This window comes from Triticum dicoccoides, chromosome 3A (assembly GCF_002162155.2).
Source record: "Triticum dicoccoides isolate Atlit2015 ecotype Zavitan chromosome 3A, WEW_v2.0, whole genome shotgun sequence".
NCBI lineage: Eukaryota > Viridiplantae > Streptophyta > Magnoliopsida > Poales > Poaceae > Triticum > Triticum dicoccoides.
In genome coordinates this window covers 242,010,106-242,023,384 of record NC_041384.1, presented here as the reverse complement: position 1 = coordinate 242,023,384, position 13,279 = coordinate 242,010,106, and positions in this window count along the sequence as shown.

Genomic DNA, 13,279 nt, shown 5'->3' with positions numbered 1-13,279 from the left:
GATGCATTTGAAGAAGCTCCTCAGGCCTTGGTCAAGTGGGTTCCCAAGACTACTTCAAGTTCCACTTCATCAAGTACAACTACAACACCGAGGATTCCCATAAAGATGGTGTGGATCTCGAAGAAGAAGAACTAGAGATTTCTTGAGGGTGACTCCGCCAACATACTTCACTCTTATCATCTTGGCAAGAACAAGTGCAATAAACTTCCACATCTTGCACTAGTTCAAGGAGTCACAAACCCTCTTGTTGGTAAGACAAGGGACAAGGTAACCTAAAAGATTTCATAGACATCATCTTGTGTGTGCATCACTTTATGTCTATGGATATCCTTGTTTGTTCCTTGTGGGACTAACCTGTGTAGGTATTGAAAGTGCAACTCACTCCAATGGATAGCTTCAAATGATCTACATCAACATTGAGCATCCACATCTTCAACATCTACATGAAGTCATCATCGACAAAACCCAAGGTTAGTTCATCCCTCTTAGGGGGGATCTCACATCTAGGGGGAGCTTTACTCTAAGAATTGAGCTAAAGCAACTCTAATGGTGTGAACACAACAATGCTTTATGTAAAAGTGGTAACCCCACTTGTGCTTAAATGATGAGTATGACCTATGATCAAATGTTATCATTTGACTCCTAAGTCAATATACTCATATATAGATGACCTAGTCATCGCAAATTGTTTGATAGATGCTAGAATTGGTTGTGCATGCTTTGCCACATATTTCAATTGCCATTTTATTGTGCGAGCATGTTGATTACATATTTTACTCATTCGAGGACATCCACTTGTTGTTTTGATTGATTGGTTTTCTTTTCTTTTGCCAAGTGGATGGACAAGAATGCCTAAGAACCCTCTCTAGCTATCTATGCTTTTCTCGTCTCAAACTCTATTCATGCTACATCACAAAATTTGATCAAGTCAGATTCGAACCACTTTGTGTGAGGAGCACGCGGATTCCCCAATTCTTCATAGACTTAAACTTCCAAAACTTCTTTGTGCGTTTCGGTCTGACCGATTCATCCATTTCGGTCATACCGAGATCACTAAGTCGATCTAGGTTTTCAATCTCGGTGCAACCGATTTGAACCTTTCGGTCACACCGAGTTTCAGTAACTGATTGCAGTTATGAATCTCGGTGCCACCGAGTTGTTGCACTCGGTCACACCGACAAGGTCGGGCTATATATACCCACGGGTCAAGTTTTGGAAAACTTTCCGAACCTCCTCGACCCGCGCTTAGCTCGCTCTGCCTCCAAGGTCTCCGGATCGTCTTCCTCGTCGCCAGCCGCCTCCTGCCGCTGGTCTCCGCCGCCGTTAACGGGAATCATCCCCGCCATTGCCGCCATACAGAGTTCATCGTTGAACTAGGGTATGAACTCGATCACTGTGCTATCCCTATCTGATTCCTAGCACATTGTGTTCGCCATGTATCTTGCCATGATTGAGATCATTCTTATCCAGTCAAAACACTCCGTAGTTTAGTCGTGAATTGAAAATTTAGGGTTAGGTTTCCGCCGAAACCATCTCCGACCCACAGAGTTGTGGAACTCGGTACCACCGATTCGGCTCAGGCCATTGCACATGTAATTTTCGGTCTGCCGAGAATTGCAAATCGGTGTGACCGAGTTCAGGACTTTGTGAAACAGCAGTCTCGGGGCCACCGAACTGTGACTCGGTCTGACTGAGTTCACTAGTTTAGGTTCCAAAAGCTGCTTCGGTATCACCGAGTTTACAAATTGGTTGATCCGAAATGCTTTCTGTGGAAAACTAAAACTAAGTTTTTGACTCATTCTTTTGCAAAAATCTTTGCATTTTGTGATGCTCATCCACTCTATCTCATCTATATCTATTCACAGGGTCTGCTGTCAGTGTTTGCAATATGTCTGATCAGAGTGACAGCCAGAATAGGTCAGAGGAGCAGGTTCACCTGAGTGAGGGCACTAGTCCCTCTAGCAGTTCAGATGATGGTAGCGGGAGCACCCCAAGCAACTTACCCAAAGCTGCCACCAGGGCCAGAAAGAAGAAGACCTTTGAATCTAAGGATGAAGACTATGTGGCAGTTGAGAATGAGGCCACTTCCAAGAAGAAAGTGGTTAAGAAGTAATATAGCACTGCTGCTGCCACCAAGCCAGGCATGAAGCAAAAGGTTCCTGCAAAGAGAATTCCAATGTCTAAGGCCAGAGCATCTACTCAAGTCCCTTTGGGATCTGAACCCAAAGAGGCTGCTGTAGAAGAGAAGAAGAGGAAGGAGAGGATCAAAAAGACCACTGCTAGAGTGCTTGGGAGATCCTCAATCATGAGAGATTTTGAAGAGGAAGAGGAAGAAGAGGTTGCTGCACCAGCACCCAAGGCACAAAAGCTGATGGGTGATGCTATAAAGTCAGGGGCTGCAACATCAAAGCCCAAATAAGCACCCAAAGCATCCTCCAAGCCCAAGAGTGCACCTAAGAGGAATACCAGGAGTATACCAGCTGCTGAGAAGAACAAGGCCCCAGTGCCTGAAGTTGCTGCTGATGAAGATGATGAAGAACAAGTCCTGAGAAAGCTCAAACCCAAGATTCCAGACCACAATGATGCTCATCCTGTGGCTGAGAACATGAAGATCAGGAGAGACTCAGGGTTGAGGCTATGGAGAGAGTCAGATCCATATGCCACCAGGAGATGGACTGCTGTTGATTACAGGTTCCACACAAAGGAACAACATGATTTCTATGAGACAATCTTGCTGGACAAGAAGCCTATAGTGTGTGATATGAGGTGGGCCGACTGGACCTACATGAAGGAGAATGAAGAACACTATCCTGGAGTGTATGACAGCTTCAGTGCGTGTGGAGTTGCAGACTTTGTTGGGCAGAAGCTCACAAACTAGAATGATGAGCTCATTATGCAATTCTACTCCACAACACATTTCTATCCAGATGGCAGAATAGTTTGGATGTCTGAAGGAATGAGATACCAATCAACTATTGAGGAATGGGCCAATCTGATCAATGCCCCAAAGGAAAGTGAAGATGACTTGGATGTTTATGCCAAGAAAAAGATGGATCACAATTCTATGTCACAGATGTACAAGGAGATCCCAGACAAATCTCTTGAGACTTTCAAGTTTGGGTCAGTCCATTTTCTTCTGTCAGGACTGCCAACGATCAACTGGATCCTAAGGCACACTCTTTTGCCGAAGTCAGGTGACCACAACATGATCAGAGGACATGCAATTAATTTGCTACACATATTTGATGTGCCACAGAAATTCAAGGTCATGAGCCTCATGGTTGAGACTATCAAGAGGACAACAGCAGACCAAAAGAGAAGTTGTGGATATGCCCCACAAATTCAGGAGTTGATTAACTCAAAGATGGGCACAGGAAAATATCTGTTGGATAAGGAACACTTTGTTCTCTATCCTGACTTTGAGGACAACCAAGTGGTTATGGATGAAGATGAACCATCCTCAGTACAAGCACAAGCCAAGAGAGAGAAGGCAAAAACAGAAAAAGCTGCAAGGATGCCAACTATTGAAGAAGCATCTCAGTATCTCCTGAAGAGCAAGAAAGATCAGCTTGGCTACCTGATTGCATCCACTCTGAGGATTGAGAAGGGACTGGCCACCCTGACTCAAAACCAGGAGAGCTTGGAAAGAATCGTGGAGCAAAAATTCTATGACTTGGATGTGAAGGTAACTGAGATTCAGTCTGTTGTGGAACAACTTCAAGATGATATGCAGGAGAGGAAGGGCAAGACAACTACTGATGCATTTGCCAGAGTGCCTAGAGCTCAGAGGTCAACTGCAGTACCAGTACCAGACACTAGAGCCACTTCATCTGCACCAGCTACAGCTTCAGTGCCACCAGCTCCAGCACCTACCCCATCAGCTCCATCTACTTCGACTGAAGCCTTCGTTCTTGGAGTTCTCCGGACACCACCACCTGAAGACCAAGCTTGAGAGACATTTTAGTGCTCTGCATTTTCTATGAACTTTTTGGTAACTTGTTGCCAAAGGGGGAGAAACATGTATAGATCATAGGCTTCGAGAGAGAGAGTGTTGCTTTTTATTCTCTCTTGCTTTGGTGGTTGAACTTTGTTTACTTTTGATTGCTTGAGATACTATGCTATTATCTATGAGACATTGATGATCATGTGGTTGATCATAAGCTACACTTATGCTTGTTAGATGATATTATCTTACTTATCCTTATATGATCATTCACTTTGCTTGGTGATGAGTGCATGTATTCAATCTTTATTATTTTGAGCGCTCCACCAAGATGCATGTGACATGGAAGAGTAACCCATGATCCTAACTCATTGTGCATTTGCAGTACAAAACAAATCTTAAGATATGCACAAATTTAGGGGGAGCTCTTGCTTTTCACATACTTCTCAAAGTGACAATATCTTTCACTCTTATTATCATTTGTCGAAGCTTTGATCTATATGTTGTCATCAATTACCAAGAAAGGGGGAGATTGAAAGTGCAACTATCCCTGGGTGGTTTTGGTAATTCCTAACAACATATAGCTCATTGAGCTAACATTATTCCAAGATTAATATTTCAGGAAAAGCTCAATGAATGGCATGGCATGGATGAGGAAAGTGGATCCCTCAAAATTCTAAGGACAAAAAGTTTGGCTCAAGCTTGAAGCTCAAGACTCTACATTTTATATTTTAGTGATCCAAGATCACATTGAGTCTATAGGAAAAGCCAATACTATCAAGGAGGGTTGAGGTATTGCTTAATGGCTTGCTTGCTCAAAATGCTTAGTGATATGCTCCAAAATCCTCAACTACCTTCCCACATCCACATATGACCTAAACCAAAAGTCAAACTCGGCCCCACCGATTCTTTCTATCCGGCGCCACCGAGTTTCAAATGTCATAGCCACTGCCACAAACCCTAGGCAAATCGGTCTCACCGATAGGGATCTCGGTCTCACCGAGATGGGATTGTAATCTCTCTGTTTCCCTTTGTAACGTTTCGGTCTTACCGAGATGAGCGATCGGTCCCACCGAGATTGCAATGTAAACTCTCTGTCTCCCTTTTTGTAACACTTCGGTCTCACCAAGATGAGCGAATCGGTCCCACCGAGTTTACCTGACCAACTCTCTGGTAAGCTTATTACCAAAATCGGTCCCACCGAGTTTGTGTAATCGGTCACACCGAGATTACGTTATGCCCTAACCCTAACCATATCGGTCCTACCGAGTTGCATCTCAGTCCCACCGAAAATCCTAACGGTCACTAGGTTTGCTGAATCGGTCCGACCGAGTTTAACCATTCGGTCCCACCGAGTTTGGCAAATTGTGTGTAACGGTTATATTTTTGTGTGGAGGCTATATATACCCCTCCACCCACTCTTCATTCGTTGAGAGAGCCATCAGAACATACCTACACTTCCAATACACATTTTTTTAGAGAGAACCACCTACACTTGTGTTGAGGTCACGATATTCCATTCCAACCATATGAATCTTGATCTCTAGCCTTCCCCAAGTTGCTTTCCACTCAAATCTTCTTTCCACCAAATCCAAATCCTGTGAGAGAGAGTTGAGTGTTGGGGAGACTATCATTTGAAGCACAAGAGCAAGGAGTTCATCATCAACACACCATTTGTTACTTGTTGGAGAGTGGTGTCTCCTAGATTGGCTAGGTGCCACTTGGGAGCCTCCGACAAGATTGTGGAGTTGAACCAAGGAGTTTGCAAGGGCAAGGAGATCGCCTACTTCGTGAAGATCTACCGCTAGTGAGGCAAGTCCTTCGTGGGCGATGACCGTGATGGAATAGACAAGGTTGCTTCTTCGTGGACCCTTCGTGGGTGGAGCCCTCCGTGGACTCGTGCAACTGTTACCCTCTGTGGGTTGAAGTCTCCATCAACGTGGATGTACGATAGCACCACCTATCAGAACCATGACAAAAACATCCGTGTCTCCAATTGCGTTTGAATCCTCCAAACCCTCCTCTTTACATTCTTGCAAGTTGCATGCTTTACTTTCCGCTGCTCATATACTCTTTTGCTTGCTTGCTTGAATTGTGTGGAGATTGCTTGACTTGTGCTAAGATAGCTAAAATATGCCAAGAACTAAAATTGGGAAAAGGCTAGATTTTTATTTGGTCAAGTAGTCTAATCACCCCCCTCTAGACATACTTTCGATCCTACAAGTGGTATCAGAGCTTTGGTCTCCATTTGCTTTGATTTCCATAGCTTTTGGCGGTCATAGCCTTGCTTTCACAACCTAGGAGAGTATGGCGTCTAGCGAGGGAAATTATCACCGTAGAGGTCCTTACTTTGATGGCACTAATTTTGCTAGTTGGAAGCATAAGATGAAAATGCATATTCTTGGACATAACCCCACCGTTTGGGCTATTGTGTGTATTGGCTTGCAAGGTGAATTCTTTGATGGGCAAGAACCAAACCATGAAGCCACCGCGGAAGAGTTGAAAATGCTGCAATACAACGCTCAAGCTTGTGATATCCTCTTCAACGGATTGTGCCCCGAAGAATTCAACAAAATCAGCCGTCTTGAGAATGCAAAGGAAATTTGGGATACTTTGATAGATATGCACGAAGGTACTGACTCCATCAAGGAATCCAAATTGGATGTGCTTCAAAGTGAACTTGACAAGTTCAAAATGAAGGATGGTGAAGGTGTTGCTGAAATGTACTGGTTTAGCATCTTACCACTTCTTTTATTTTACGATCTGCCGTCGTTGATGATCACGAACTGGTTTAGCATTTTCTTCCAAATTAATTTTATGTTGACATAGAGTGGGACTAACATTAAAAAAATACACTTCCGTGATGATACGTGTTTGTCATAGTAGGTCGCATTTTTTGTCATGGATTTTCATTCATGACAAATTTATGACAGAATCAAGATAGTCATACCTGTGTCCATGACATTACCAAAATTATCATCATGGAAGTGTCCACTTCCATGACGATAAATCGCGCGTCACAGAAGTGCTTTCGTCAAGGGTGACCAACACGTGGCATCCACCGAGACGGAACGCCGTTAAGCTATCGGGTCGGGTTTTGGATCCGATAACCCGTTAACAGCCCCGACCAATGGGGATTTTCCACGTGTAAAATCATCATTGGCTAGAGGAAACACGTGTCGGCTCATCGCTAGGACAGATGTCATCTACTCACTAGACAGAAGGCGCCTATGATACGTCAACACGTGGCACGGCCCAACAGTGGCCCATTCCTGTGAAAAGGCCGGCCCGTTTGACTTGGTCAAAAGCTGGCGGGCCGGCCCATGGAAAGCCTGTTAACGGCCTGTTCGTATATAGCCCATTTACAGCCCGCTAACCCAAGGCCCATTATGCCCTATCCGAATTAGGCCTAGTGCCGTCATCTGGGCCATCCAATATGATTCGAGCCTGTTTTCACTTCTGGCCCATGTATAGCCCATGACGTCTTTCGGCCCATATGAGGCCCTTTGTAACTCTTGGCCCATTAGCGGCCCGTGGTGAAACTGGCCCGTAATGAACAGTGTATTACTTTACACCCATTAACGGCCTGTGGTGAAACTGGCCCATAATGAACAGTGTATCACTTTATACCCATTAACGACCCGTTATTCCGTTGGGCCGTTTCCAGCCCCAGTTAACTTTCGGCCTTCTGAGGGCCCATTTATTCTTGGGCTCATTTGCAGCATTCGGTTACTTACAGCCCGTTATTGTCATTTTCTGCTTGTGGGCCAAATTCAGCTCGTTGTTACAGCCGGCCCATTTGTGGACCTTTAGTCTGTTGGGCCATTTTCATAGCATCACCAAATACGGCCTATTAACGGCCCATTATGGTCAGCCCATAAAACGTACGATTTCCATTAAAGGCCCGTCTACAGCCCATTAAAGGCCCGTACAAGACCCATAAATGAGTCGGCGGCCCATGGATCCTACGAGACGTAGAAGGCCCATGGATCCTACGAGACATAGAAGGCCCATGGATCCGACGGCCCGTGAAGGGCCATGGTCGGGCGAGTTCGCCCCCGTTTGAACGATATAGCATATTCAAAGAATTATCCTACACAATACTATCACCTCTAAAAAGCATACACTATACAACAAAGATAACAAGGCATAGAAAGGTAGAATAATCCTACACTATACAATAAAGAAATTACAACCAATTATACCCACTAGGCATTATGGTTCGGCACAGGTGATAATAAAGCATACACAAACAGCAAATTACATATACTGGGCAAATACAGCTCATACATCATGGACGCGCATCAACTTAACTCCATTTGAACTATAATCTCTTTAGAAAATAGGATTGGCCGGATTCAGATAGCACAAATTTCAGTCTGCGAAATCTCTAATTCCTTCATGGTTACCTCAATGTCTTGTTTCATTTTTTTGACTCCTGCATCTAATACCTGTGTGTCCAGTCTCAACTTGTTGATTATACGTTGACAATCATGTACACGTTGTCTTGCCACCTCTAGTTGATGCTCGAGAACATCAGCACATTCCAATTCCAATCCATAATCATTTGGTAACGGCCATGTCGCACTGCTCGCAGATCTTTGTGTTGATGTCACTTCATCCTGAAATGTTTCTGTAAGTACACATGACTAGGGCAAAAATATAGTTACAAAAGTGAAGCGAACAGGACACTATTTTGTACTACATGGCAAAACAGGACTAACAATAATGTTACACGTCACTTTCAAAAAAATGTTACACATCATGAAGCATAAGCAGGTGATATTTTAAAAATTATAAAAAAGATAGTCTGTGCAGCCTGCATATAGAAATCCCTCTTAGCTCACCAGAGGAGCATGATGTTGGGGCCCAATCGAAAACACAGACAAGTTACAAATTTAGACAACACATTGTGTATAAGTAAGCAAGCAGTTGGCCATTCTGTACCTCAATTGAAGTCTTAGGGAGCATAATGAACAACAGAGGGTTTCATACAAACATACTACATCAGGCAAAACTATGCAATCATTAGTGTAGTATAAACTAGATTGTGAGCCTCATGCAATAATAGTTGGTTAATAGACTTCAAAGCGTCAAGCACACTTCGGCAGAGTAATTAAATGGTAAGGCCTTTAATTATGTCAACTAATAGTGATACAAGTACCGAACATCAGGCATGATTATTTGGGCATCTAATTAACTGAGGACAAATAAAGCAATTGAAAAGAGAAAATTAACTATGCCTGAAACAAACAAGGAATTGAACTATTGAGTTGCATACAGTGACTTACCTTAGCAGGTTGAAGAGGCTCAGCGCAGCTCCTACTTATCTTGCAAGGCTCCTTCCTGACATCTTGTACTTGGAAATCCTCAATCTTATCTTCATTGCACCCCCTCTGCAAGGTGACACAAACTAGTTACTCGTCTCCTTGGAAGATAAATATGCATACTTTCCAGTCTGTGAACACAAAAGGATGAGATTATAACAAAACAACACCACATAATGAAACATGCCGCATATCTTGCACTTGCACACAATGAAATGAGCATTTACTATGTCTGCACTATGTAAAAACTAGGCATACCTTCGAACTGGATCTCCAGGTACTCTTGGAGAGCCTACTATAGTGTATAGCCAAACCTTTATGTCACCTATGAGTTAGACAAGGCCCCACTATAGCAGACCTTAGTGTTTAAATCGTTGACAAGCTCTGTTAGAGTGTTAGGTTAAGAACAACAAGTAATCAAAGCAAACAGTCCTAGTATGGCTGGCTGATGCAAACAAGCAATTGAACAGATGTGTGAGCAAATCTTACATATCAAGAAAAGAAGCAAAGAAGGAGGCTTAAAGACCATCACTTGACTGACCAGATTTAAGGGGCATTTAAACATCACGTGCAACGTATGAACTAACATAAACATTGCAGATTCCAGATTCTACAATGGAATGCACATGTATTAGGTTATGCCATGTATGATGATGCCTAAATGTACAGATATCAGGCAGGAGTGATTCATCATTGCACACACAATTGAATTGCAGGTTAAGGGCCAGTTCGATTCTGCCTTTTTAGGGCATATTGTCAAAATAAGCCATAAAAGATGTAAAGAAGTCATTTTTGAGTTATGGGCTTGGGCTTAACTAATTTCACTTTTGAGGGGGGTGTTTCGGGTAGAACCTCACTAAAAATCGAAGGGAAGGGGATAGTGAAATTACTCTGTTGTCTGCCTATATTACACTCAAAATGCAACTGCTGACAACCATGTCACACCTGACCCTTAAGTAAAAACAAACACGCAAGCATTCATTGCCCTGCACGCTTGCATCTCCTCTCCCCTTTCCCTCTACCTCGATCCCCTGCCTGCAGCACTAGGGTTCCTCCAGCGAGCCGTCGCCACTGGTCCCATCTGGCCTGGTCCTCGATGATGCTATGTCTAGCTAGGCTACATGGCCGGCGGGTAGGGGCAAATCTCCCTGGCTGCTCCTCCCTCTGGCGCCACCCCTCATTCTCATGGTCTCCAGCAGCTGCTCCACTGTGGTTCGTCCAACGCACTACTCCGGCGGGCGCTGCACAACTATGGCTGATGCCACACTGCGGTAGAAGGCACCTTATTCCCCCTTCCCTCCTCCCAGGCCATGGCCTTGAGGTGTTGTTGAAGGATGAGCTCATCCAATAAGGTGAGGATCTCCTCTAATTTTTTGCCAAATTTTCATTCTGATCCACTATACGATGAATTGCTATGAGCTGCTTCTGTTGCTGCTATATGATGCATTGCTATCAGCTACTCCTGCTGCTGCTATATGATGAATTGCCATGAGTTGCTGCTACTGTATGATGAGTTGCTATGAGTTGCTGCTGCTGCTATATGATGAATTGCTATGAGCTGCTGCTACTGCTATATGATGAGTTGCTACAAGCTGCTCCTGATGCTGCTATATGATGAATTGCTATGAGCTGCTCCTGCTGCTGCTATATGATGAATTGCTATGAGCTGCTGCTGGTATATGATGAATTGTAGACTGTTGTTGATGTATGATGACTTGCTATGAGCTGCTGCTGCTATATGATGCTTTCAGGTGGTGCTGCTATACGATAATAACCAGCCACTTGGACCATCGAATTTCAATAAATAATTGTTCTTCATTTAAATGTGGGTCATGCGTTCTTTGTTTAAATTGGGCAATGGGATCTCTATGGAAAACATTGACCAAAGTAGATTGTGCCAAGTAGATGGCATCTTTGTATTTGCATTTTGAGAAAATAGTGATGGTCTGTTTTCCTATCATATTAATTACTGCACTGGGTTCAATTTGTGATGTTTGCAAGTCAAATTAATTTCCATATGGGCAGCAAAATGAAAAAATATAACGCAATCTAGACTTTCCACTGATCATACCAAAGATAAGCTAAAAACGAAATGAAAAGAAGTGGATTACATGGAGCTTATATTCACAGGTGCTTATTTTCTTATGATAACTCGTAATAACTGTCCCTAAGAAACTTGGCTAATAGAACTGGCATACAAATAACATGTCACGATGATTGCAATGGAGGAGTGACGTACCATAGCACACTGTATAGGCTCACCGCTGCCTCTCCTTTTTTGCGATGTTCCATGAAATTGCCACATGCATCATGTACTTTTTCATTGTGTAACCCTATCTGCAAGTTGACACAGCTAATTTCAGACATCTCTACATGATACTACATTGCATATCCCTTGAGCATATTTAAACCACCAATTAACGATTCTGTGCGTACCATAAACTAGCCATGACTCTGTATGCTGGACTAGCAAGCACTCTAAGGGAGCCTAATGTAGTGCACTAGAATTCCTACATGCCACCTATGATTTTGTGTAATGTACTGCCCCTGTTCCTAAATATATGTCTTTGTAGAGATTCCAGTATGGACCAGATACAGATGTATATAGATGCATTTTCGAGTGTAGATTCACTCATTTCGCTCCGTATGTAGCCTATAGTGGAATCTCTAGAAAGACTTATATTTAGGAACGGAGGTACGAGGTAGTATCATGTATGAAACCTACATATCTAATTTAGCAGCCAGTAGTAGAAATCATTGTCTGCACAAAGGGATTACTGGTCGAAAATCCTAGCAAAGCATGCTGGCAGGCACAGAACAATACAAGAGAGAGAGACGCGCTTACAAGATCATACCAATGCCTTAGTCCAAGATCTTGGTTGGCCAGGCTGTTAGATCCATAAGAAACATCGTCCTTGTAGTTTTTGCCAGCTGCATAACAGGTAACAGCGACCGGTTAGTATATTTGAAGTACATCGGGCAGGTGATGCTGGACGGGTTTAAAGGTGACAAGTACCTAGGCCGTGGCGGGTGCTTGGCATCTCTCCAGACGGTGGGAATTAGGTTAGAAATGTTGAGGGTGATGACGCTGCGCTGGCTGTCGGGGTCCGGTAAGGAGATCTAGAACCGTCGAGAAGGGTGTTTGTGGAGCGGCTCCGGTAGGATGGACTATGGTGTGGGCGAAGCGGATCTGTGGCCGTGGATGAGGGCATAGGTGAAGCTGCTCCGGTGGTTGGGTTAAGGATGGTGTCGACGTCGCAGATCTACGACCATGGACGGGGCATCAAAAGCTGCTCCGATGGTTGGGTTAAGGATGGTGTCGACGATGCAGATCTGCGGTTGTGGACGGGGCGTCAGAAGCTACTCCGATGGTTGGGTTAAGGATGGTGTCGACGATGCGGATCTGTGGCTGTGGACAGGGCGTCAGAAGCTGCTCCGGTAGGTTGGATGAGGGTGCGTGGAAGCGGATTTGAGGCCGTGGACTTATGAGTTGGCAAAGCGGCCCCGGTAGGGTTGAGAATGGTATAGGCGAAGCTACTCTGGTAGGGTTGACGATGGTGTCGGCGAAGCGGCTCCGGTAGGGTTGAGGAAGGTGTCGGCGAAGCGGCTCCGGTAGGGTTGAGGAAGGTGTCGGCGAAGAGGATCAGAGGCCGTCGATGGGGGCGTCGATGGGGCGGCTCCGGGGGGTGTGGACGAAGCGTCTTCGGTGGGGAGTACGAATGAGCCGCTGCAGATGCGTGGCGGTTGACGAGAGTACCGGCGAAGCAGATCCAGTGCCGTGGACAAGGCCGGCACTGAGTGGTTGTGGTACAGTGGTGGATGAGCAGTCTACTTGTTTCTAGGGGAGGTGGGAGGGGTAGATGTGGCCACAGAAGCAGATCCGGCGAGGTGGACGCTGCTGGCAGTGAATGGGCTATGGTACGCCGGTGGATGAGCAGTCTAGGGTTTCGAGAGGGGAGGGGAGAAAGGGCGATGAAGTACGGAAGGCGTGATGTAAGATGCTCTGGTG